General features: G+C 38.2%; 1 pseudogene; it reads left to right on the plus strand.

Moving 5' to 3' along the window:
* The first annotated feature begins 22,085 nt into the window (after positions 1–22,085).
* On the plus strand, positions 22,086–22,808 carry LOC122101129 (annotated as a pseudogene).
* Positions 22,809–25,049: the final 2,241 nt, after the last annotated feature.

Raw genomic sequence — 25,049 nt, forward strand, 5'->3', positions numbered from 1 at the left:
GTTGAATAGATGTATCTGTTGAACTAGATTGTATCTGTAGACTATTGACTGTACAAATGCAAACTTTGATTGATGGTTGCCTTAAGATAATGTTCTAGCACAAAGCTGGTGCTATTTTCATCTCAAATGGACAGAGTAAGCCAGAAAACCCAAGAAAAATGGCAAATCCGGATATCTCAATTCACAATCTTGATAATCAGGGATTAGAACAGATAATGAATAATCCAGAGGAGAGTTCCCAAATAGTTCTACAAACACTGCTGGCAAACATGATAAATGAGAAGTTGAAGAATTAAAAAGGACTCTGTATGAGCATGAAAGAGAGGGAGAGGAGGCATCCCAAAAGCTTATACAGGAATATCATAAGCGTGAGGAAGCTACTCAAAAACTGATACAGGATTTGTGTGAACAACTTGAGAATACTCAAAGAGAAAGGGAGGAATGGCATGAGCAGGCTGAGAACACTCAAAGAGAACTGCAGGAATCCCACGAACGGGAGGAAATAGAACTACAGGAATCCCACTAATGAGAGGAAGCTAATCAAAGAGTAATACAGGGATTGAGAGATCAGGTAGAGAATACACAAAGATCACTAAAGGCATTCATGGAATCCATTAACAAAGAACTTAAGGAAGTCAGGGAGACCACAAAGGGAATGCTGAATGGAACCCAACAGAAGGAATGGGAGTCCAAAGAAACCATAACCAATCAACTAAGTGATTTGAGGACAAACACTGAACACCAAATTAAGGAAGTAAAGAAATTCATACAAGACCTAAAACAGAGCTTCAACAAAGAACTTGAAGCCATCACAGCTGACCAATTAGAAGGAAAAGATATAAAAAACAAAGTAGAGAGTCTTGAAATCAGGTTAGACCATGCAGAAGATCGAATCTCAGGGATTGAAGACAGCCTAGATATTGTAGAGAAAGAACATACAACCATCCAAGACAAGTCCAAGAAATATGATAGATCTATCCAACACCTGGAAGATACCATCAGAAGGCCTAATCTAAGGATAATGGGTGTAGAGGAGCACCTAGAAACAGAAGTTAATGGTCTAGGAAATTTGTTTAACAGGATCCTAGCAGACAACTTCCCAAACATGCAAAAAGATAGGCCTATTCAGATACAAGAAGCTTTTAGAACCCCAAATAGACCAGAACATAATAAGACATCCCACTGTCACATTATAATCCACACAGGATCAACTCAGAACAAGAAAAGATCCTTAAAGCTGTCAAGGAGAAAAGGGTAATCACCTATAAAGGGAAACCAATTAGAATCACTTCAGATTTCTCAGCAGAGACAATCAAAGCAAGAAGAGCCTGGAATGATGTATGCCATGCCCTAAAAACGAACAACTATCAACCAAGAATACTGTACCCAGCTAAACTCTCCTTCATAACTGAAGGCCAAATAAAAACCTTACATAGCAAAGAAAAATTGAAACAATACATCTCCACCAAACCAGCCCTACAAAAGATTCTTAAAGATGTCCTACACATTGAAAAACAACAAGACCACAACAAAGGCCAAGAAACTGCACCCAAACTGAGAATCCAAGAACCATAGGAAGAACCCAGTTTTTAAAGCCCATAAGAAGATGGATAACATGGCAGGAACTCCCAAATACTTCTCAGTCCTATCTCTTAACGTCAACGGACTGAACTCTCCAATTAAGCGACATAGACTGTCTAGTTGTATTAAAAAACAAGACCCTTCTATCTGCTGCCTGCAGGAGTCACATCTTGCCATAAAAACAAACACATTTTCAATGTTAAAGGCTTGCACAAAATCTACCAAGCAAATGGCCCCCATAAACAGGCGGGAGTTGCAAACCTAATATAAGATAAAATAGACTTCAAATTAAAATTCGTGAGAAGAGATAAAGAAGGTCGCTACATACTAACTAAAGGATCTCTCCTTCAGGAGGATATTACAATTCTAAATATCTATTCGCCAAACAATGGAGCACCCAAATTTATCAAAGAAACACTACTTTCCCTCAAATACCATATAGATCCAAAGACATTAATTGTTGGGGATTTTAACACACCACTCTCCCCACTAGATAGATCAACTCGGCAAAAACTCAACAGAGAAACCGCAGATCTAAACAGCTGCATAGATCAACTGGACTTAACAGACATCTACCGAACATTTCACCCAGCAGCATCAGAATACACTTTTTTCTCAGCAGCACATGGAACGTTTTCTAAAATGACTACATTTTAGGCCACAAAGCAAACTTGTCTAAATTCAGAAACATTGAAGTTATACCTTGCATCCTCTCTGACCACAAGGGAATAAAATTAGAACTCAACACCAAAAGCCACCAAAAAAAGTCCGGCATAACATGGAGGCTGAACAACACACTGCTGAATCATGAGTGGGTCATGGAAGAGATTAGAAAGGAAATTAAAATTTTCATGCTGTTCAACAAAAATGAACACACAAAATACCAGCTCCTCTGGGACACAGCAAAGGCAGTACTCAGAGGCAAGTTTATAGCTCTGAGCTCCTCCATCAACAAATTGGAGAGATCTGAAACTAACAATTTAATGACACATCTAAGCCTCCTTGAAAAAGAGCAGCAAGATAAACCCCAATCCAGTAGACAGAAAGAAATAATCAAAATTAAATCAGAATTAAATGAATTAGAATCCAAAAAAAACTATAGAAAGAATCAACAAAACAAAGAGTTGGTTCTTCGAAAAACTTAACAAAATTGACAGACCCTTAGCAAATCTTATCAGAAAAAGAAGAGAACACACCCAAATTAATAAACTGAGATGAGAATGGAAACATCACCACGGAAACAACCAAGATTCAGAACATTATAAGGGAATACTTCTCAAAACTTTATGCTAATAAGTTTGAGAACTTGACAGAAATGGACCTCTTCCTAGCAAATATTGACATGCCAAAACTAAACCATCTTAACTAAACTATCTTAACAGGCCCATATCAAGCATTGAAATAGAAACAGCAATAAGAGACCTCCCAGCTAAGAAAAGTCCAGGACCAGATGGTTTTACAGCGGAACTTTACAAGGCCTTCAAAGCAGAGCTCACACCAATTCTCCTCCAACTCTTCAATGAAATTGAAAGAGAAAGCTCACTACCGAACACATTCTATGAAGCCATCATAACCCTCATCCCAAAACCAGGCAGGGACTCATCAAAGAAAGAGAACTATAGACCCATTTCTTTGATGAATATTGATGCAAAACTTCTCAACAAAATTTTGGCCAATCTACTTCAACAATTCATCCAAAATATCAGGATTCATTTCAGGGATGCAAAGCTGGTTTAATATACGCAAATCAATTAATAATATTCATCATATCAACAGGAGCAAGAATAAGAACCACATGGTTATCTCAATAGACGCAGAAAAAGCATTCGACAAGATCCAGCACCCCTTTATGATGAAGGTTTTGGAAACATTAGGAATCCATGGAACATTCCTCAATACAATAAAGGCTGTATATGACAAATCTACAGCCAGCATTATACTCAATGGTGAAAAACTAAAGCCATTTCCTCTTAACTCAGGAACAAGAAAAGGATGCCCACTCTCTCCACTTCTCTTCAATCTAGTATTAGAATGCCTAGCTACAGCAATAAGACAAGATGCAGACATAAAGGGGATCCAAATAGGGAAAGAAGAAATAAAACTCTCCCTCTTTGCAGATGACATGATCTTGTATTTAAAGAATCCCGTAGACTCCACTCCCAAATTACTCAAGCTGATTCAAAACTTTGGCAAAGTAGCAGGTTATAAAATTAACCCCCAAAAATCAATGGCTTTTCTGAATGACATCAATGAGAAAAGTGTGGCTGAAATTAGGAAAGCAACTCCATTTGTAATAGCCCCACAAAAAATAAAATACCTAGGAATTAACTAAAGAAGTGAAGGACCTCTATGATGAAAATTTTAAAATCTTGAGAAAGGAAATCAACACAGAACTTAAAAAATGGCAAAACCTCACATGCTCCTGGATTGGAAAGATTAACATCGTGAAAATGGCAATACTTTCCAAGGCTATCTACAAATTCAACACAATACCTATCAAAATTCCACCCTCATTCTTCAAGGAAATAGAAGAGGCAATCCAAAAATTCATATGGAACAATAAAAGACCCCGAATAGCAAAAACGCTCCTCAGTGGAAAGAACACTGCTGGAGGAATATCAATATCAAATTTCAAACTCTACTATAAAGCCATATTAATCAAAACAGCTTGGTATTGGCATAAGAACAGACCTCAGGACCAATGGAATAGAATTGAAAACCCAGAAATGAACCTACAGACCTATAGCCATCTAATCTTCGATAAGGGAGGTAAAACAATAGAATGGAAGAAAGACAGCCTCTTCAGTAAATGGTGCTGGCAAAATTGGTTAACTACATGTAGAAAACTAAAGCTAGATCCTTATATATCACCCTGCACCAGAATCAACTCCAAATGGATCAAAGACCTTGAACTCAAAGCAGACACTCTGAAAACATTGCAGGATGGAATAGGAGAAACCCTAGGTCTCCTTGGCTCCGGCCAAAATTTTCTGAATAGAGACCCGGAAACACAACAAATCAAAGAAAGGTTGGACAAATGGGATTGCATAAAGTTGCAGAGCTTCTGCAGGGCAAAGGACATAACTAGCAAGATCAATAGAAAGCCCACGGATTGGGAGAAGATCTTTACTAGCCATACAACGGACAAGGGTCTCATATCTAAAATATACTTGGAACTCAAAAAATTAAACCCCCCAACAACAAACCCTCAAAGAAACAACTGCCCAATAAATAAGTGGGCTAAAGACTTAAAGAGAAACTTCTCTGAAGAAGAAAGAAGGATATCCAATAGACACATGAAGAAATGTTCAACATCCCTAGCCATAAAAGAAATGCAAATCAAAACAACATTGAGATATCACCTCACTCCAGTTAGAACGGCAAAAATCAAGAACTCTAAAAACAACAGATGCTGGAGGGGGTGTGGACAGAAAGGAACCTTACTTCATTATTGGTGGGAATGTAATCTTGTTCAGCCACTTTGGAAAGCAGTATGGAGGTTCCTCAAAAGACTTCACATAGAACTCCCCTATGACCCAGCAATCCCACTTTTGGGCATTTACCCAAATGTTTACAAACAAGATCACACTAAAACTACCAGCACAACTATGTTTATTGCAGCATTATTTACCATAGCTAAGATATGGAACCGACCCAGATGCCCCTCAGTAGATGAATGGATCAAGAAAATGTGGTATATATACACAATGGAATTCTATGCCTCCATCAGAAAGAATGACATTTCTCCATTTGTTAGGAAATGGAAAGGCTTGGAAAAAATTATATTAAGTGAAGTAAGCCAGGCCCAAAGAAACGTAGGTCCCATGGTTTCCCTTATTTGCAATATCTATTATATGTTTGAGTCAAGCGGAAAAGTTCAGATAATGTGATGTTAGGAAAACGAACCCTTAAATATGTATTTTAATTTTTTTTTCTTTCATGCATGTGTTTCTAACGCATTTATAAGATTATTTCTTTGTTGCTTTGTATGTCCCTCACCCACAGTGTAACCCCCGCTTTCACTATATTTGATGTCAGTATAACTTGTGGAGGAGATGGGGACAAACAAGTCATTTAAGGATTCAGGTGGACCTGTTGCAACAATGAGAAGTGCAAAATGTCATGTCAAAAACGAGCTTTACAATGTCGGTGTGGGGGGGGGAGGTGAGGAATGATTGGGTGGGGGGGAGGGGGGAGGCTGGGAAGGGAGGTGAAGGGTAAACAAAGGAGGAGCCTGCAATGCTTGGTAAGAAATGTATGCATTATCCTGCCCATGTAATTGTAACCCCTCTGTACAGTGTGTTCTCAAATAAAATAAAATTAAATTAAAAAAAAAGAAGATAAACATTATACTTCATGGCTATTCATTGTGGATGCAGATAAATTTTTTTCATCTACAAGGAGTTATTCTTTCAATATGGTGATAGCATTGTATAGGTTTACCTTCCACTACAAGGTACAGGTTCCTCAAATCACATGGATAAATAAACTGTTTCTTTTTTATATTCTCGTAAAAAGAAGTACAGTGATAAAACATTTTTACACATTTCATTCTGATTTTCTTTTTTTCTTTTTTGCAAGTCTTGGGGCTTGAACTCAGGGCCTGGGCACTGTCCCTGAGCTTCTTTTGCTCAAGGCTAGCACTCTACCATGTGACCCCCAGTACAATTTCCAGATTTTTCTCTTTATGTGGTGCTGAGGAATAGAACCCAGGGCTTCATACATGCTAGGCATGCACTTTCCCACTAAGCCACATTCCTAGCCCTTATTCGGGAGTGAGATGGACAGGATTCATGTGAACAGTTGTCTTGGTTTTTATTTTGTCTTAGTTTTAACTTTCTTTTTTGTGCCATTAGAAGAGCTTAAATTTATGACCTCATGTTCTTACTTGACTTTTTCACAAAAGGCTGGCATTCTCACTTTGGTGATTAATTGGTGATAAGTTTCTGGCAGGTTTTTCTGCCCCAGCTGGCTTAAAATGTTGATCCTTAGATCCCAGTCTCCTGAGTAGCTAGGATTGTGGCCTGAACCACATACACTGTCACAAAGCACTTGCCTTAAGTTCAACATATAAATGTTGGTTGGTTGCAAAAATTATTGTTTTTGTTTGGGGAGTTATGATTTTATTGTTGTTTTTTTGTAAGACGAATCTCTCACTCTGTCCCATACGCTGGCATCAAAGTATACATCTTCATGTTTTCGAGTTTCTGCGTGCTTTGATTACAAGCATGTACTATCATGCCTGGCACAGAAACCATTTTTTGCCCAAGCCACTTTCTTCATTTTGTTGTCAGTAGTGGGTCTTGAACTGTGGGCCTGGGAGCATTCCCTGAGCTCTTCAGCTCAAGGCAAGCATTTTACAAATTGACCCACAGTGCTACTTTCAGAAATAATTTTTTAATAACAAATTGATAAAGCAGAAACTTCCACAGTCCCAGAAATAAAAATGACATGGCAAACCAGGTCTGCCATGTAAAAGTTCTAGATGTCCGAGCCAGATTGTTCTTAGCAGATTGGGAAGTAGCATCTGTGGTGGATGTGTGACTTGGTGTTGAATTTTAATTGATATTTTTGCAAAAACCTGGGTGCCATGAAGAAAGACTGCATTCTGTGAAACCCTTGTTATTGAAAGATAACCCTTGTTATTGGAAGATAGCTAGGATCTGTGGCGCACATTCGTAATCCTAGCTACTCAGGATGGTGAAATATGAGTATTGGGATTCAGATTCCGCCTGGGTAGGAAAATTGGAGAAACTCTTTCTTCCAGTTAACTAGTGAAATGCTGGAAGTCAAGTTGTTTCTCAATCAGTAGAGAACTAGCCATAAGGGAGAGTTAAGGGTCAGCAACCAGGCCCTGAGTTTAAGTCCCAGTCCTAGCACCAAAAAGGGGGTGGGGGACAAAGCAAGGGTCATGGTCATTTTTCTAGGAACTCAAAAACAAGAGAATATGGCTGGGTAATTAGACATCTAGTTCTCTCTTGATATAATAGCACACATTTATAAGAGAGGTTGTGGCCTTTCCAGAGGAGGATACAATGTATCACAGTTTCATATCCTCCATCATCTGATTTACCTCCTTCCCAGTTTTATCTCCATTAATCCACTAAAAAGCCAGATTTGGAAGGGGAGCTCAAGTGATAGATTCCCAGCCTTGGTAAAAAGTTAACGTTTATTACCAATTTCCTGAATTGAAGCCCTAGTACCAGCACTGCCTACCCCTCCCCCAACAGAAACATGCTATGGGAATGCCTGCCCATCCTGTAGCATATTGCTATGTACAGGAAATAGTGATGTATGGCACTTAGCTCCCCACAATGTGACATGAGAAAATAAAGGTCCAGAGTTGTTTTGAATAGCATTTTATCCTCTGAGAATAACAGAGTAACTACACATTGTCAATGACTATTCTGTCACCTAGTATTGAATGCAGGTGTGGGATAATCTCTGGAAATAGCCTCTGTGAAACTTCTGAGTACATTGAGGTTGAGTGTCCTGTGTAGCAGGGCACCCATTTTATCTAGATTGCATCTACTTAGGAATAGATGACTTGTGCATGTACAAATGGCTGATGTCCAGGAAGATCATTCCAGGCCTGCTCAAGTGCACTGAAGCATGGAACCACTAAAATGTGTGCTGATACTCTTTTCTCTTGTCATTAGTAGTTGAGTTGAGAAGAGCAATTCAAGAAATGTTCTAGTAGGGCCCCAGAAAGTGAGGTAGGGCTGTAGGAAAACACTGCCTATCATCCAGAGGTTGATTGCTAAGTATCATTCTTCACTGAAAATGTCCAGGAATATTTTGGGAAATGAAAAGATCAAAGATATTTTGTAAACTGGAAAGGAAAGACATCATCAAAGAGCCAAGAAGAACTAAGTATACAGAACCTAGCTGGAAGTGACTGCTGCTACTGATGGTTCTGATACTATTTGGACTTGAAAAAAAGGTAAAGAAAAAACTCATTTCTGACTGCAAAACACTGTTAGCTAACCTGAATACAGCCATAAAAAACAGGAGATAATTAGAATATAAAAAAACAACCAGAATCCAGACTTGGAGGCTCAATCTATTTAAACTAATTACTCAGGAGACTGAGAACAAAGGATTGCAATTTGAAACTAGCCCAGGCAGGAAAGACTGTGAGATGTTAGTCCTCCCTTTAGCTGTTCGACTTGAACTCTGGGCCTTGTACTGCTCCTAAACACATTTTGTAATGCAAGCTCTGTACCTCTTTGAGCCACAGCTTCACTTCCAATTTTTTAGTGGTTAATTGGAAATAAGAATCTCATGGACTTCCCTCCCCAAGCTGGCTTTGAACCACAATCCTTAGATCTTAGCCTGCTGTGTAGCTATGTCTACAGGTGTGAGCCACCAGTACAAGGCATTTTAACACTATTGTATATGTATGTATATTATATATATTACATATTGTAATATGTATTATATTTTATATGTTGTATATATAACATAAATTATATGTATTAATATGTATATTATATGATATATATGTATAACATATAACATATATGATTTATAATATACAATATATTGTATATAATATAAAACATAATATATTATATAAACCATATACAATATGTTTTATATGCTATGAACCATATATAATACATAATATAAATTATATATATATATATATTATATAATACCGATTATATTATATATTATTCATTATGTATTATATTGTATAAGTTGTATATTATATTACATGTAATATATTATATTTAATACATAATTACAAAATATGCACTGTTATATGATATACAATATATAATAGTGTACATAATGTTTCATATATAGTATAGTATATATAACATAGTATATTATATAAGGCATATATAATATACATATGTATCGCACATAGTATATACTATATACGTTATAGGATATATTGTATAATACATTATATATAATATATATTATATACTAACATACTATATATTAATATGTGCTATACATATATAGTTTTTGTGTGAGTGTGCAAGTGTGTGTGCAGTTGCTCTAGTATGGTGCTTGTTTGAGTACATAGAACCAGAAATTAGATAAAGGGAAAAAATCTGTAGTCGAGCATGCCACATAAAAAACTAAATATTAATAACAATAAAATTATGTCTCAAAAAATAAGCTGAACAGAAGAAGCCAGTCGCAATAATGACATATTACTGTATAATTCTGTTTACATGAAAGTCAAGAAAAGTTGAAATTAACTGTAGTGATGACCAATCAATTATATAGCCTGGGACTCAGTATGGAGTGGAATTTTACTACAGAAAGACAAGAGATCTTTTAGGGGGTCAAGGAAACACTTTATACTTTGTTTGTGGTTGCTGTGGATAATTGTGAATTCATGAGAATATTCAAAATAGATATATCTATAGCATTAAGGCATAGTTTACTAAGGTGTTTTAAAACTAGGCAAAAGATAGAACTTTTAAAAAGCAAGTAAGTTAATAAAAATAGAAAATAATTTATGTAAGAATCCACGTCTATACTGATAAGTAAGTGAATGTTAAATAAATGGGAAATGCAATTCTTTGAATGCTAACTCATCAGTGCAAATTGAATGAGGGAATTTAGTGTAGATGCCCTTTCCATGTAATCTAATAGAAATGTGCATCCCAGAGCACTCAAACCTCCCACAGTACACACTGGTGTCTGAAATTGAATTCATGGGAAAAATGTACAAGTCCCTATTTACAAGTCATAAGACTTATTTGTGTGTGTATGCCAAACCTGGGGCTTGATCTGAGGGCTTAGGCACTGACCCTGAGCTCATTTTGCTCAAGGCTAGTGCTCTACTAATGGAGCCATAGAACCACTTCTGGCTATTCTTGAATAATTTTTGGAGATAAGTGTCATGGATTTTCATTCCCAGGCTGTCTTCAGAACAGCAATCTTCAGATCTCAGCCTTCTCAGTAGCTGGGGTTATAGGTATGAGCCACCATTGCCAGCCTTCTCATTAATAATTATTAGAGGAGAAACATCAGTGCACACTGAAATAATGAATCCAAATATTTCAGAATGTAATCAGGAATTCTTTTTCAAGGGGTAACCTACAACAACTTCTTTTGAGTTTTTATTAGCATATACAGTGACATTTTCATGCAGACATAAAATGTACTCAAATCAAAATTATCCATTTGTTTCTCACACTCCCTTCTTAAAGCAATTTTAGTAAGATTTATTTTGTTTTAATTTTCTGTGCAGGTCCTGGGTCTTGAAATCAGGGCCTGAGTACTATGCCTATGCCTCTTTTTCTCAAGGCTAGCTTGCGATCAAGTAAGACACAGCTCCACTTCCTTTTTTATTGGTAGTGTACTGGAGGTAAGACTCTCATGGACATATCCTGCTCAAATTGGCCTTGAAATAGGATCCTCAAATCTCAGCCTCCTAGTTAACAAGAATTACAGTTGTCAGACACTGTTCTCCTGCTTCATTATTTTTTGTCAGTCCTGAGGCTGGAGCTATGGGCCTGGGCATTGTCCCTGAGCTCTTCAGCTCAAGGCCAGTCCTCTAACAGTTGAGCCACTGTGCCACTTCCAGTTTTCTGGTGGTTAATTGGAGAGAAAAGTCTTATTGACTTTCTTGCTTTGGCTGCTTTTGAACCATAATCTTCAAATCTCAGCCTCCTAAGTAGCTAAATTTACAGGGTTGGGCCACCAACCCTGTCTCATTGTTCATTTTTTTGGGGGGGAGGTCTGGTCGTGGGTCCTGAACTCTGGGCCTGGGCTCTGTCCCTCAGCTCTTCAGCTCAAGGCTAGCTCTCTACCACTTGAGCCACAGCGCCATTTCTGGCTTTTTTTCTTTTTGCTTATGTGCTGCTAAGGAATAGAACCCAAGGCCTTATGCATGCAAGGCAAGCGATCTACCACTGAGCCACCTTCCCGGCCCCTCATTGTTCATTTTTATATGTGCATATAAAGTACGTTGACTACATTTAGCCTGTCTATTTGGCTTTCTCCTCTCACTGCTACCCCTAATAGCAGTATAACAGCTCTCTTAATCAAATGGTCAAAGTAAACCAAGCGAAGTGAGACATACAAAGTATATACTACTTCTAAGGTTGCTCTGACATGAGCACACTATCACTTCAAGTTAAAAATAGATAAACAGCAAATAAGGCAAAACATCTAGGAGATTCAAATTTAGGGAAATTGAGCAAAGTAAGTCCTCATTTTCATGTTTCAAGTCAAAGTAAAAGGAAAGCAGAAAATGCTGTAGGCAGTTCTAGGCAACCAGTGAGACTTAATAGTCAGATGCAGTATATGATAATGTAGTTTGAGGGAAATGTAGACAGTAGTAATGTATTGCTTTTTAAAATCCCTGAGTTCAGTGGTTGTGCTGTGATGATGTTGACAATGTCTTTGTTCATAGGATGTATGTTATATCTTCAAGGGTATTGACACTGTGATGGCTTTGTCTAAAACTTCATTGGGTAAACCTAGCTACTCAGATGGTGAGATCTGAGGATAATGGATCAATTGTCTCCAATTAACCACCAAACATCTAGAAGAGGAGCTGTGACTCAAGTGGTAAAGCACTAACTTTGAGGGGGGACAAAAGAAAACAGAAACAGATCCCAAGCCATGAGTTCAATTTAAAAAAAATGATTGGGGAAGAAGGCAAAGGATGTCAAAACCAAGAGTGAAATATGTCATTAGAGTTTGGAGATTACCATCTAGGATGCCTTTAATCAAGAATGCCTCTTTTAGATGACTTTTTCTTGTGATTTTTGTTGTAGGCAAACATGTATTGGAGTACATAATAAAAAATATGGCTCTCTGAACTTAAAGCAAACAAGAAAAGCCTACCTTGTGCTTGCGTATAATGCAGTGAGGCCCTCTTATTCAAATAACCGCCAGAAAACTGGAAGTTGCTCCGTGGCTCAAGTGGCAGAGCATTAGGCTTGAGCTGATGTGCTCATAGACAGTTCCCAGACCCAGAGTTCAAATCCCATGACATGCTGGAAAGAAAGAAAAAATGTCTAAAAGGACATTTAAGGAGCTGGGATGGTGGCTCAGTGGTAGAGCACTTGCCTTGCATGCCTGAGGCCCTGGTTTGATTCCTCAGTACCACATAAGCAAAAAGAAAAAAGCCGGAAGTGGTGCTGTGGCTCAAGTCGTAGAGCGCTAGCCTTGAGCTGAAGAGCTGAGAGACAGCGCCCAGGCCCAGATTTCAGGCCCCACGAACGGACCCAAAAAAAGAAAAACAATGACATTTAAATTATTTTGTAGAAGGTTTTGATTTATAGATTTATGGAGTGTATTTTTTTTTTAATTTTCAAGCCATTACTTAATGACCATTATCTTACTATTGGGCTACCGTACTATTTTAATGGTTTTTCAGTCATGGAGCCTGAACTCTGGGCATGGGACTTAACCCTGAGCTCTTTAGCTCAAGGCTAATGCTCTACCACTTGAGCCACAGTTCCACTTCTGGCCTTGTCTGCTTATGTGGTGCTGAGCAATCAAACACAGGGCCTCATGCCTGCAAGCCAAGAACTTTACCACTGAACTACATTCTCAGCCCACTATTTTAATTTTTATAGGCTGGAGGGTTGCTTTATTTTGTTTTATATTTGCACTTAATTGTGTTCGAAATCAGGGTCTCAACTTGCTTGCTTAGCTGCCACTCTACCACCTTAATCACAGCTCAAGCCCTGTGGTGCTTTGTAGAAGATGAAGTTGTACACATTTCTGCCAGGGCTGGCTTTGAACCACCATTCTCCAGATCTCAGCCTTCTAAGTCACTAGGATTATAAGCCTTAGCCAGCAGTGCCTGTTTGAATTTTGTTTTCAAAACTGTGGCATGTAAGCTAGACATGGGTAGCTCTATAATCCTAGCTGCTTCATGAGGCTGAGATGTGAAGCAAGCCCCAAACAGGAAACTTTCTGACACTCATCTCCAACAAACTACTCAGAAAAGACAGGAAGTGGAGCTGTGTTTCAAGTGATAGAGTGCTAGCCTTGAGTTAAACAAGCTCAGAGAGCACCCAACCTCTGATTTCAGACTCCAGGCCCATCACAGGGCAGGAGAAATGAAGAAGGATGTCTGAGATCCTACATGGTGTGATACACCTAGGAGCCTTGTCCTATGCACTACCATACTATTTAGAGTTTCCAGCCACCACTATTGTGAATGAAATAGACCTCTTATTCCTTATGAATTATACAGATTCAAGGTTTTTGTTAAATCATGACAAAATGGACTGAGATGTTATACTTTTTTAGCTTTTCCATAGAACTGTGGACCTTTCACTTACTAGGTCGATATTTTACCACTTGAGTCCTGCAGGGCTCCAACCCTTTTATCTTTTACAGTTTGCTTTTCATATAAGGTCTTGTGCTAACTTCATTCAAGCTAACCTCAGAACCCAATCCTCCTATACCTCTGCCTCTCAGTAGCTGGGATTACAGGCCTGTGACACCACAATTTGCCACTTAGAAGCCACTATTCTTTTGGGAAAGATGATAGAGACCACCGAGATGCCTGTGTGTGTATTGCAATTGTTACTGCAAACAAAGGACCTTTCCTTTTAATTTAATCTAATTATTGGCAGAAACTGGATCTCATATCTTGGTATTTCTCACAATACCTTAGTTGAAATTAAACATAAGGTTCTTAATTAATCCAAAAGGAAAACTTACACTATATCTTCAGGTACATTCCTTTCTGCCATTTTTCCTACAAATGAAATTAATTGATTGTAGCACTTAAAAAATCTTCTATGCCAAATTAGTACAATATTCTGATTAGGGATGCAGAGTGCAAACAGCAATTGCCACTGCATGCTGTGCTATATTGTTAGTGGGTATTTAAAGACAAGCAAGCATGATCTTTGACAAGATTTGGTCAGAAGATATTCGCACAAAATATTTCAACATATACGTTTTTACTTGTCCTATGAGACAATGTCTTGGTATATTATTATCTAAAATATGTTAGAGCAAGCTCAAACCACTTCTCCAATCTCAGGAAAATGCTTGACCAGCTGTTCATCCATGCTTAAGCAAGCAGAAGAGCTACTTCCTCAGCTACCAGGAGTCTGTGACGTGTTTTGAGACAGGGAGAGAGAACATTTTCCCTCTCTAGCCCTTCATGCCAAGAGCTTTCCTAATCCCAAACACAGTCCTGAGGCTGGAGCCTGCACCATTCTGTCCCCACAACATAGACCCTGAGTCTTCACAGTGGTTTATGATTTTTTTGGATGAATAAGTTTTGCATCAATGTTCATAAAAGAAATGGGTCTATTGTTCTATTTCTTTGATGGGTCCCTGCCTGGTGTTGGGATGAGGGTTATGATGGCTTCATAGAATGTGTTCGGTAGTAAACTTTCTCTTTCAATTTCATTGAAGAGTTGGAGGAGTATTGGTGTGAGCTGTGCTTTGAAGGCCTTGTAGAATTCCGCTGTAAAACCGTCTGATCCTGGGCTTTTCTTAAATGGGAGGTCTCTTATTGCTGTTTCTATTTCAATGCTTGATATGGGCCTGTTAAGATGGTTTAACTCATCTGGTTTAGTTTTGGCATGTCAATATTTGCTAGGAAAAGGTCAATTTCTGCCAAGTTCTCAAACTTATTAGCATAAGGTTTTGAGAATTATTTCTTATAATGTTCTGAATCTTGGTTGTTACTGTGATGATGATTCCATTCTCATCTCTGAGTTTATTTATTTGGGTGTGTTCTCTTCTTTTTCTGATAAGGTTTGCTAAGGGTCTGTCAATTTTTTTATTTTTTCGAAGAACCAATTGTTTGTTTTGTTGATTCTTTCTATAGTTTCTTTGGACTTTAGTTCATTTAATTCTGATTAAATTTTAATTATTTCTTTCCATCTACTGGATTGGGGTTTATATTGCTGCTCTTTTTCAAGGAGGTTCAGATCTCTCATTAAATTGTTGGTTTCACGTCTCTCCAATTTCTTGATATAGGAACTTAGAGCTATAACCTTGTCGCTGAGTACTGCCTTTGCTGTGTTCCAGGGGAGCTGGTAATTTGTGTGTTCATTTTTGCTGAATAAAATGAACATTTGAATTTCCTTTCTAATCTCTTCCATGACCCACTCGTGATTCAGCAGTGTGTTGTTCAGCCTCCATGTGTTACAGGACTTGCTTTGGTGGCTTTTGGTGTTGAGCTCTAATTTTATTCCCTTGTGATTTGAGAGAATGCAGGGTATAACTTCTATGTTTCTGAATCTGGACAAGTTTGCTTTGTGACCTAAAATGGGGTCTAATTTAGAATATGTTCCATGTGATGCTGAGAAAAATGTGTATTCTGATCCTGCTGGGTGAAATATTCGGTAGATGTCTGTCAAATCTAGTTGATCTATGCAGTTGTTTAGATCTGCGGTTTCTCTGTTGAGTTTTTGCCGAGTTGATCTATCTGGTGGGGAAAGTGGTGTGTCAAAATCCCCAACAATTAATGTCTTTGGATCTATGTGGGATTTGAGGGAAAGTAGTGTTTCTTTGATAAATTTGGGTGCTCCATTGTTTGGCGAATAGATATTTAGAATTGTAATATCCTCCTGAAGAGAGATCCCTTAATTAGTATGTAGCGACCTTCTTTATGTCTTCTCACAAATTTTAATTTGGAGTCTATTTTATCTGATATTAGGTTTGCAACTCCCGCTAGTTTATGCGGACTATTTGCTTGGTAGATTTTGTTTCAGCCTTTAACATTGAAAATATGTTTATTTTTATGGGCAAGATGTGACTCCTGAAGGCAGCAGATAGAAGGATCTTGCTTTTTAATCCAACTAGACACTCTATGTCGCTTAATTGGAGAGTTAAGTCCGTTAATGTTGACAGATAAGACAGAACAATTTGGGTATTTCTGCCATTTAATCCACCATCTGGGGGCTACAGCTACTGGGTTCTTCATATGGTTCTTGGATTCTCAGTTTGGGTGTGGTTTCCTGGCATTTATTGTGGTCTTGTTGGTTTTCTATGTGTAGGACATCTTTAAGAATCTTTTGTTGGGCTGGTTTGTTGGAGATATATTGTTTCAATTTTTCTTTTCTATGGAAGGTTTTTATTTGGCCTTCAGTTATGAAGGAGAGTTTAGCTGGGTACAGTATTCTTGGTTGATAGTTGTTTGTCTTTAGGGCATGGCATACATCATTCCAGGCTCTTCTTGCTTTGATTGTCTCTGCTGAGAAGTCTGAGGTGATTCTAATTGGTTTTGCTTTATACGTGATTGATCTTTTCTCCTTGACAGCTTTAAGGATCTTTTCCTTGGTCTGAATTGATCCTGTGTGGATTATAATGTGAAGGTGGGATGTCCTATTCTGGTCTGGTCTATTTGAAGTTCTAAAAGCTTCTTGTATCTGAATAGGTCTATCTTTTTTCATGTTTGGAAGTTCTCTGCAAGGATCCTGTAAAACAAATTTCCAAGACCATTAACTTCTGTTTCTAGGTGCTCCTCTACACCCATTATCTGCAGGTTAGGCCTTCTGATGGTGTCTTCCAAGTGTTGGATAGATCTATCATATTTGTTGGACTTGTCTTGGATGGTTGCATGTTCTTTCTCTATAGTATCTACGCTGTCTTCAATCCTTGAGATTCGATCCTCTGCATGTTCTAACCTGCTGTCAAGGCTTTCTACTTTGTTTTTTATTTCTTTTCCTACTAATTGGTTAGCTTTGATGGCTTCAAATTCTTTGTTGAAGCTTTGTTTTTGATCTTGTATGAACTTCTTTACTTTTTTAATTTGGTGTTCATTGTTTATTCTCAACTCACTTAGTTGATTGGTTATGGTTTCCTTGGACTCCCATTCCTTCTGTCCGGGTCCATTCAGAATTCCATTTGTAGTCTCCCTGACTTCATTCAGCTCTTTGTTAATGGATTCCATGAACGCCTTTAGTGATCTTTGTGTATTCTCATCCTGCTCTGTCAATTCCTGTATTACTCTTTGCTTAGCTTCCTCACGTTCACACCATTCTTGTAGTTCTCTTTGAGTGTTCTCAGCCTGCTCATGCCATTCCTGACTTTCTCTTTGAATGTTCTCAAGCTGCTCAGGCAATTCCTGTATCAGTTTTTGAGTAGTTTCCTCACGCTTATGTTATTACTGTATTAACTTTTAGTTTGCCTCTTCTCTCTCCCTATCATACTCATAGAGAGTCATTTGTAGATTTTCAGTTTTTTGCTGTGTTAACCTTTGTTTTGCCTCCTCTCTCTCCCTATCACGCTCATACAGAGTCCTTTTTTAGGTTTTCAATCTTTTCATTTACCATGTTAGCCAGCATTGTTTGTAGAGCTATTTGGGAACTCTCCTCTGGATTATTTGTTATCTGTTCTGTCCCCTCATTATCATGAGTGGGAATTGAGATACCTTGACTTGCCATTTTTCTTTTGTTTTTCTGGCTTACTCTGCCTTTTTGGGATGAAAGTAACACCAGTTTTGTGCTAGAACACTATCTTAAGGCAAGTATCAACCAAAGTCTGTAGTTGCACAGTCAAAAGTCTGCAGATACAATCTAGTTCAACAGATATATCTATTCAGTATCAAACAACTATATATTAATGGGCTACCAACTGCAAAGACGAATTTGGCAAACTAGAAATTATTAGATTTAGGGAGAGATGTGGGTAAAAATAGGAATTGAGGGATGTGGGAAGGCACAGGGAGAGTTAACGTAACTAAGTCTTAATCTCAAAGCAGGAAATAGGTTGGATAGGATGGTAGTAGAGAGAGAAAAAAAAAGAAGAATATGAAAGAAAAAAAGACAAGAAAAAATAGAAAAGCAAAAATTAAAAAATAAAAGTGCAATGCTGAAAAATTATGCAAAATTGAAAACGAAATATTCAGAGAAGAACGTAGATATAATGAGAGAAGGGGATATAAAGGAGACAAGAAAAACTTCAAAATAGTTACAATATTATATAAGTATAAAGAGGTAGTACTGCTATTAAAGAATTTAAGTCTAAGAGGAATTGAATTGAGCAATAAATTTCTGGATTAAGTGTGTACACAATGGGGGATAAGGTCTAATAATCGACTATGGGTACATTTGAGGATGTGAAGAACAGCAGTTATGTCACACAAAGAACAAAAGTGAAGAAAAGGTGCAAAGAATGAGAAAGAAAGAAAAAAATCAAAAGTTCAGTAGAGCTAAACAAAAATAATATTTTTTAGGGGGGGTCCAGTCATGGGGCATGAACTCTGGGCCTTAGCGCTGTCCCTCTGCTCTTTAGCTCAAGGCTAGTGCTCTACCACTTGAGCCACAATGCCAGTTCTGGCTCTTTCCTTTTTCTTTATGTGGTGCTGAGAAATCGAACCCAGGGCCTCGGGCATGAAAGGCAAGTGCTCTACCACTGAGCCACCTTCCCACTCCCCCAAAATAATTTTTTTTAAAAAAGAAAAAAGAAAGAAAGAAAAACGCACACACACACACATATACCCGTAAAATAAAAATTATAGGAGGAAGAAAAAAAATTACTAGAAAACATTTTTTTAAAGGTAAAAATTTTTTTAAAATTTTAGAAAAAAAAATGTTTTTATAAAATGTACAAAAAATGTTCTTTGATTTTTTTGGGAGTGGTGGGAAGATCATGTATCACCCTTGTGTCTGTAACCAGCCTCTTGGAGTCTCTGGTCTGCTTGTGGTTGATTTTCATTTGGGTTGGTTGGTTTCTTAAGTCAGTTTGTTTGAGCAGGCAGAAAAATTCTCTGCTTTACCCAGGATTTTGTGATCCTCTTCCCAGGTTAGTTCAATGGGAGGGAGATCTGCTTTGAGTAACAAAAGAGGGAGATGGCTGTTTCTTCAAGTTTGGAGATGCTGTGATTAGGCTAGATTCTGGGTAGAGTTGAGGCCTTTCAGCGAACAATAGCTTTTCCCTGGCGGGCTAGCTTGTGAGAAACTCACAGAGCCTAGCCTGGAGCCATTCTCAGAGTTTATATTATTGAATTTCAATTGATTGTCAAGGCTGCTAAAGGGAGGGGCAGCCTCTGGCTCTGTTTACCCAGTGAAGAAAGCCACTCCTGGGGCTGATGGTCCTGACCTGGGTGACTTTTCCCTGGGTGGAGCTGAGTCTGGCAGGTCAGGTTAGTTTCTGTGACCTGCTAAATGACTCCAGTTTTCTTCCAAGGCCTGAGTTGGAGCTAGCAGCTCAGCCGAGTGTTTGTCAGCATCAAAGATGGAGATCTCTGGTACTGGGGGGGATGGTGTGGCTTTCCCTCCTCTGCTCCCTGAGAAGGAGTGAGGATATCAGGCTTCTACTCTCACCGAGTCTTGGTTCCTGGGTCATCTCTGGTCTGCGACCTGCATGATGAACATGTCTGCTCCTTGTCGGTTCCTGCTGGTGTTGAGTAGAATCCGCCCGCATGCCGCCTCCTTCATCCCGAACTCTCTGTGTTGCAGGAATGGCTGCTATGGTCGCTGCTGCTGCAGCCACAGCAGCAGCTACTGGCAAGTGCTCAGATCTGTCTGCTTGCCTGGATTTCCCCTCTCTGGCTTAACTCTTTGTACTGTGATGGCACACTTTGTGTGATTCTCTGGCTTAGGACTGTTCAGTGGAACACTAAAACTGCTTTCTATGCGAGAAATGATTTTGCCTCCAGCTTCTTCTCTGCCATCTTCCCAGAACTCCTTGGCTATAAATTCTTTTAAAAATGAAGGACATTCTGCCAAGAAGATAGTCCCTTTTAAGAGAATGTGAAATTCAGTGGAAGTTAACATTTGTGAGCATTAAATGATGATATATGACTGTTTTCTAATATATAATTAGCTATGTGTGTGTGTGTGTGTATGTGTGTGTGTTTGTGTGTATTTTCTACACCTGAGGGTGAATTCAGAACCTGAGTGCTATACTGGAGCCTCTGTACTTGCAGCACAGCTCCATTTCCTATTTGTGGTGTTTAACTTGAGATTAGTGTCTCAGGGATTTTCCTTTGGATCTTCACATCTCAGTCTCCTGAGTAATAGGATCACAAGCTTGAGCCACATTTGGCTGGCCAATATAATCCTCTGGTTCTCAGAATGGCACTTCTCTTTTTCTGCTGCAAAAACTGGCAGTGGCCACTTCATTGGCCTGGCTAGGATAGGAGCATCTTCAGGGATTGTGGTTGGGGTCTTAGAATAGAATGTAAGTAATACCTTTCCCAGCAGCTAATCTCCATCCTCATCACTATCTAAATAAAACTTATATTTGCTTTCAAACTTAAATTTCTACTAGATATATTGTCTTATTATTTCACAAAATAATGGGCTCAAGTATATTTTCATATTTTCATGCTACATATTTTAATATTATTCACATTCATTACCCTCTTTTGCCTGTCTCCTCTCATTTTTTGTTCCCCCCTGTTTTTACATTTTTCCCTATCTCTTCCTCCCTTACTCTTACTCTCCCTTTCTTTTTCTCTCCCTCCCTCTCTTTCTCTCTCATTCTCTGCCTGCCTCTCTGCTAGTATTTGCTTTTCACTTTCCGCTTGCATTCCACCTTTTAAGCAAAGCTTCAAGTTCTGGCTTTCTGCTGGTTAATTGGAATTAAAATTTTTAGCCAGGCATCGGTGGCCCTCCCCTGGAATACTAGATACTCAATTTGCTGAGATCTGAGGATTTGGCTTCAAAGCCAACACAGGAAGACAAGTCCATGAGACTTTAATTTCTAATTAATCACCAGAAAACCAGAAATGGCATTGTGGCTCAAGTGGTAGAGTGCTTGCCTTGAGCTGAAGAGCTGATGGGTAGTGCCCAGCCCCAGAGTTCAAGCCCCATGTCCGACCAAAAAATAAATGAATAAAACATTTCCATAGATTTTTCTGTCAAACCATGATCATAAATTAAATTTATTCATGTAGATAATATAGGAATTTAATTTTGGTGGGTTATTAAAAACTTTTTAAATTATTTTTGACAAATTATATTGAACCATGCTTTATGAATCTCATCTTATTCTGAAATATTACAAAAAACTAGAATTCTTCTACAAGGTCCAACCTAATAGGAAGGCCTGTTCTATATCAGAAGTATATATCAACCATTTCTTTCTCCTGTACTCACCTTATCTTACTTCTTTCCTTTATTATTTTTATTTGTCAATTATCTTCAAGTAATTGTGCAAAGGAGGTGCCATGTAACAAAGCAGTTTATGAATACAGTTCATATTGTTCCACCCCACCCCTACAACATTCACACCCCCTCTGACACACCTGTTCCCTTATTTTCTTAGTTTTGTATTATATGCAATGAATTCCTTTTAAGAAAATTAATTTAGTTTATAGTGATTATAAAGAGGTTTTGTAGAGAGATTTCAATTGCATGAGTCAGATGAGTACAATTCCTTTCATACAGTATCTTCTGTAGCCTCACACTCTCCCAATGAGCTCGACTACATTCTTCCCTTCCTCCCTTTATTTGTCTATCCTTTCCCTACCCTCCTCTTTGATGTACCAATTCCTGGTATTAATATTCTCAGGCTTTGACCTAGTCTTTCTAAAGGTTATAGTATTTGGGCCACATTGGTAGCAGCGATGGTGGAGAAGGCAGGCTCCTAAAATGAAGCCCACAATCACCTTCAAGGAAAGCTGCATGGAGAAATGCAGCCAGTATGGGGCACACCAGAAGTACTGGACCCTCTTCTTCAGGTATATATCCCAGAGCAAGCCCTCTGAGGCCCACGAGCTCATGTGCTCAGTAACATACTGCTGTTCTTCCCTCATGGCCAGCAAAACAGCACAGAAGCAGTGACTATGATGATGTTGGAGTCCCCGAAGAAGCCATAAGTGGATGTAGTGTCTGGCTAGAATGTTCAGTTTGATGGACTCCAGAGCCCTGAAGTGTTCCAGTTGGGTTTCCTGGAAACAAGGCCACCCCTGGCTCCATCCATTTTTGGCACTGACCATGTGGAAAGAGAGAACTACTGGGAATCTTGATATTACTTCTTAAACTCCACAGACAGCGGTGGGCTGTGCCAACATGCTGGTGGAGGACTCCATGGCCCACAGCTTCCAAGGCAAGTGGACATGCTCGTGGCCCAGGCAGTGCTGCAGTTTCTCTATTGGAAAAACAAAAGCAGGTTGTGGTCTTCATCATGTGTGCAAAGAAGCAACATCCGTCAAGCACGGCTGCCCTCTGACCAATCCCTGCTCCATTTCATCTGGTTTTTGCTGCTGACCATGGATGGCGGCAAGCTGACCACATTCTTAGTGCTGTGCAAGCAGTACCAGCCTCCCTGGGCAGGTACCTGATACATGACAAGTACCTCGACAGGACAGAACTGTATAAGACAGTTCTCCCTCAGGGTTCAACCCAAGCTTTCGTCTTCCTAAGAAGGCACTCGCCCACCTCTTGGCCTCCCTTAGTTAGTCTATCACCTAAAATTTTCTTTCTTACTCATGCTCTATGTATTAAAAACTTCTTCAAAGACATGCTAAATTATTCATGGCTTTCATACTCACTGCTCTATTTCTGAGATGCTTACAATATATCATTCTGCTTTGAGAAAAGTCCCTCGAAACGGATTTTATAAAACCTTTCAATATTTATACAAAAAATAAGGACTAAGTAAATGAAGAATCAAGTACTTAATGGTTAGAAGACTCAATATCCTGAAACAATTCTTAATTGCTCAGTACATGGATATAATTCCATACAAAATTCAGCCAGGTATTTTTTTAAAGAACCTTTTAAGAGGGCAACTACTATTTCTTCACTTTTTAAGGAAGTATTTTTTGTAGAATCAAAATGATCTCTTCAAAGTTTTAGGAAAAATCAATAAGAAATTCATCTGTGCCTAGAGTTTTCTTGATTGGAATGCATTTAAATACAAATTAACAAAATATTTTTCAATTCCATTTGTTTGTCTCTTTCTTCCTTAAGCAGGGTAGATAGGATTCATCTTTGAATAAATCGTCTGAATTTGTATTTTACTGCAGTTTTTAATTTTACAACTGTAGGATTTCTGATAAAGTACTCATTTGTTCTAGTTATTGACAACTGGTTTCTTCTCTGCTTTGTTATTTTGATCAATTTTTAAAATATATATCCATTTATGAATCTATTCAGACACAGCTTTTATTTTCATTGATTTTCTCAGCTGTGTTCAAAAGTAGGGTTTTTAAGCCACTTAACAAAATGATTTTTAAATATCCATAGAAGAGCATAGAAGAGAATAGAGGAATAAACGAATATCAGTTCAATCTTGAAATCCTAGCTACTCAGTAAGCAAAGAGCTGAAGATTTTGTTTCAAAGCTAGCCAGCAGAGGAAAATCTGTGAGATTCTTAACTCCCATTAAGCACTCCAAAATGCTGGAAATGGAGTTTATGGCTTAAGTAGCAAATCACTAGGCTAGAATTACAGATGTGAATTCCCAGTCTCCTGGTAAGTTGTGATTTTTGAGGAGTGTAAATTTGTACAATTTTTAAGCCCTGAATGTAGCACACTGCATGTAGTATAAAGTTATACATGATCTGATCTACTTACTGTATGATAATCACTGAGATGTAAAATTCTGTCTTCCTGAACCTTTTCTAGTTTTCTTCTTTGAACCGAACATTTAGGTGTCAGGGGTTTCCTATAGTCATTTTTCATTTAAGAAAAAATATTTCAGATTTATTTAAAGTCTGAGACTGGGACTTGTACTTGGTGTTTGATGCTGTTGCTCTTTAGCTAGTACTCTACCAACTAAGCTATGCCTTTAACCCATAATTTCAGGTTATTTAAAATGCCAGAAAAGGTAATAGTGATATTAATGCTACTAAGTCCGTCGCCCATACTAAGTCCGTCGCCCATCTAGATACCCACATTTGGTTTGTTTGGGTTTCTAGTTTATCAGTATATTTACATGCCATAACTTTTTTTTTTGTGCTGTTCCTGGAGCTTGAAATCAGTACCTTGCCCTCTCCTTGAAACTAGACATTGTTATCACACACTGGTAATTCTAGCTACTCAGAGAGCTGGTATCTGAGAATTCAGGTTTTAATCCAGCCCAGGAAGGAAAGACAATGAGTTTCTTATCTCTAAATAATCCCCCAAATAAATTTGGAAAGGAATCTGTGGTTCAAGGGTAAAACACCGTCATTGAGGGAAAACGCATAAGTGAGAAGGTAAGAACTTGAGTTTAAACCCCAATATCAGCATTAAAAGTCGTTGTTTTCCTTGAGCTTTATATTAAATTGCTCAGAAAATAATGAGCATTGTAGTAATATGTAGCATTAGTATTACAACCATCAAATATATTTATTGACATTATTCCTTTATTTTCCTAAATTTTACTGACACATTAATATCCATTAATGGAAAGACAGGATTACTGTTTCACAAGAACTTATGGCAGTTGAGTACCTGGATGAGAGGTGCATATAAGGAGTTTGGATTGAGCATAGATATTTGCAAGCTCTTCACACAAGTAAATGATAGTTGAAGAAGCTGGGAGCATGTATATACTATGCTAAAGAAACCAGCAAGGAAAGATAAGGCATGATTCTGGAAAGCAAACAATTTTGGAAGAATAGAAAAC

Source organism: Dipodomys spectabilis, unplaced genomic scaffold, assembly GCF_019054845.1.
Source record: "Dipodomys spectabilis isolate Male_0828 unplaced genomic scaffold, ASM1905484v1 ptg000630l, whole genome shotgun sequence".
Taxonomy (NCBI): Eukaryota; Metazoa; Chordata; class Mammalia; order Rodentia; family Heteromyidae; genus Dipodomys; species Dipodomys spectabilis.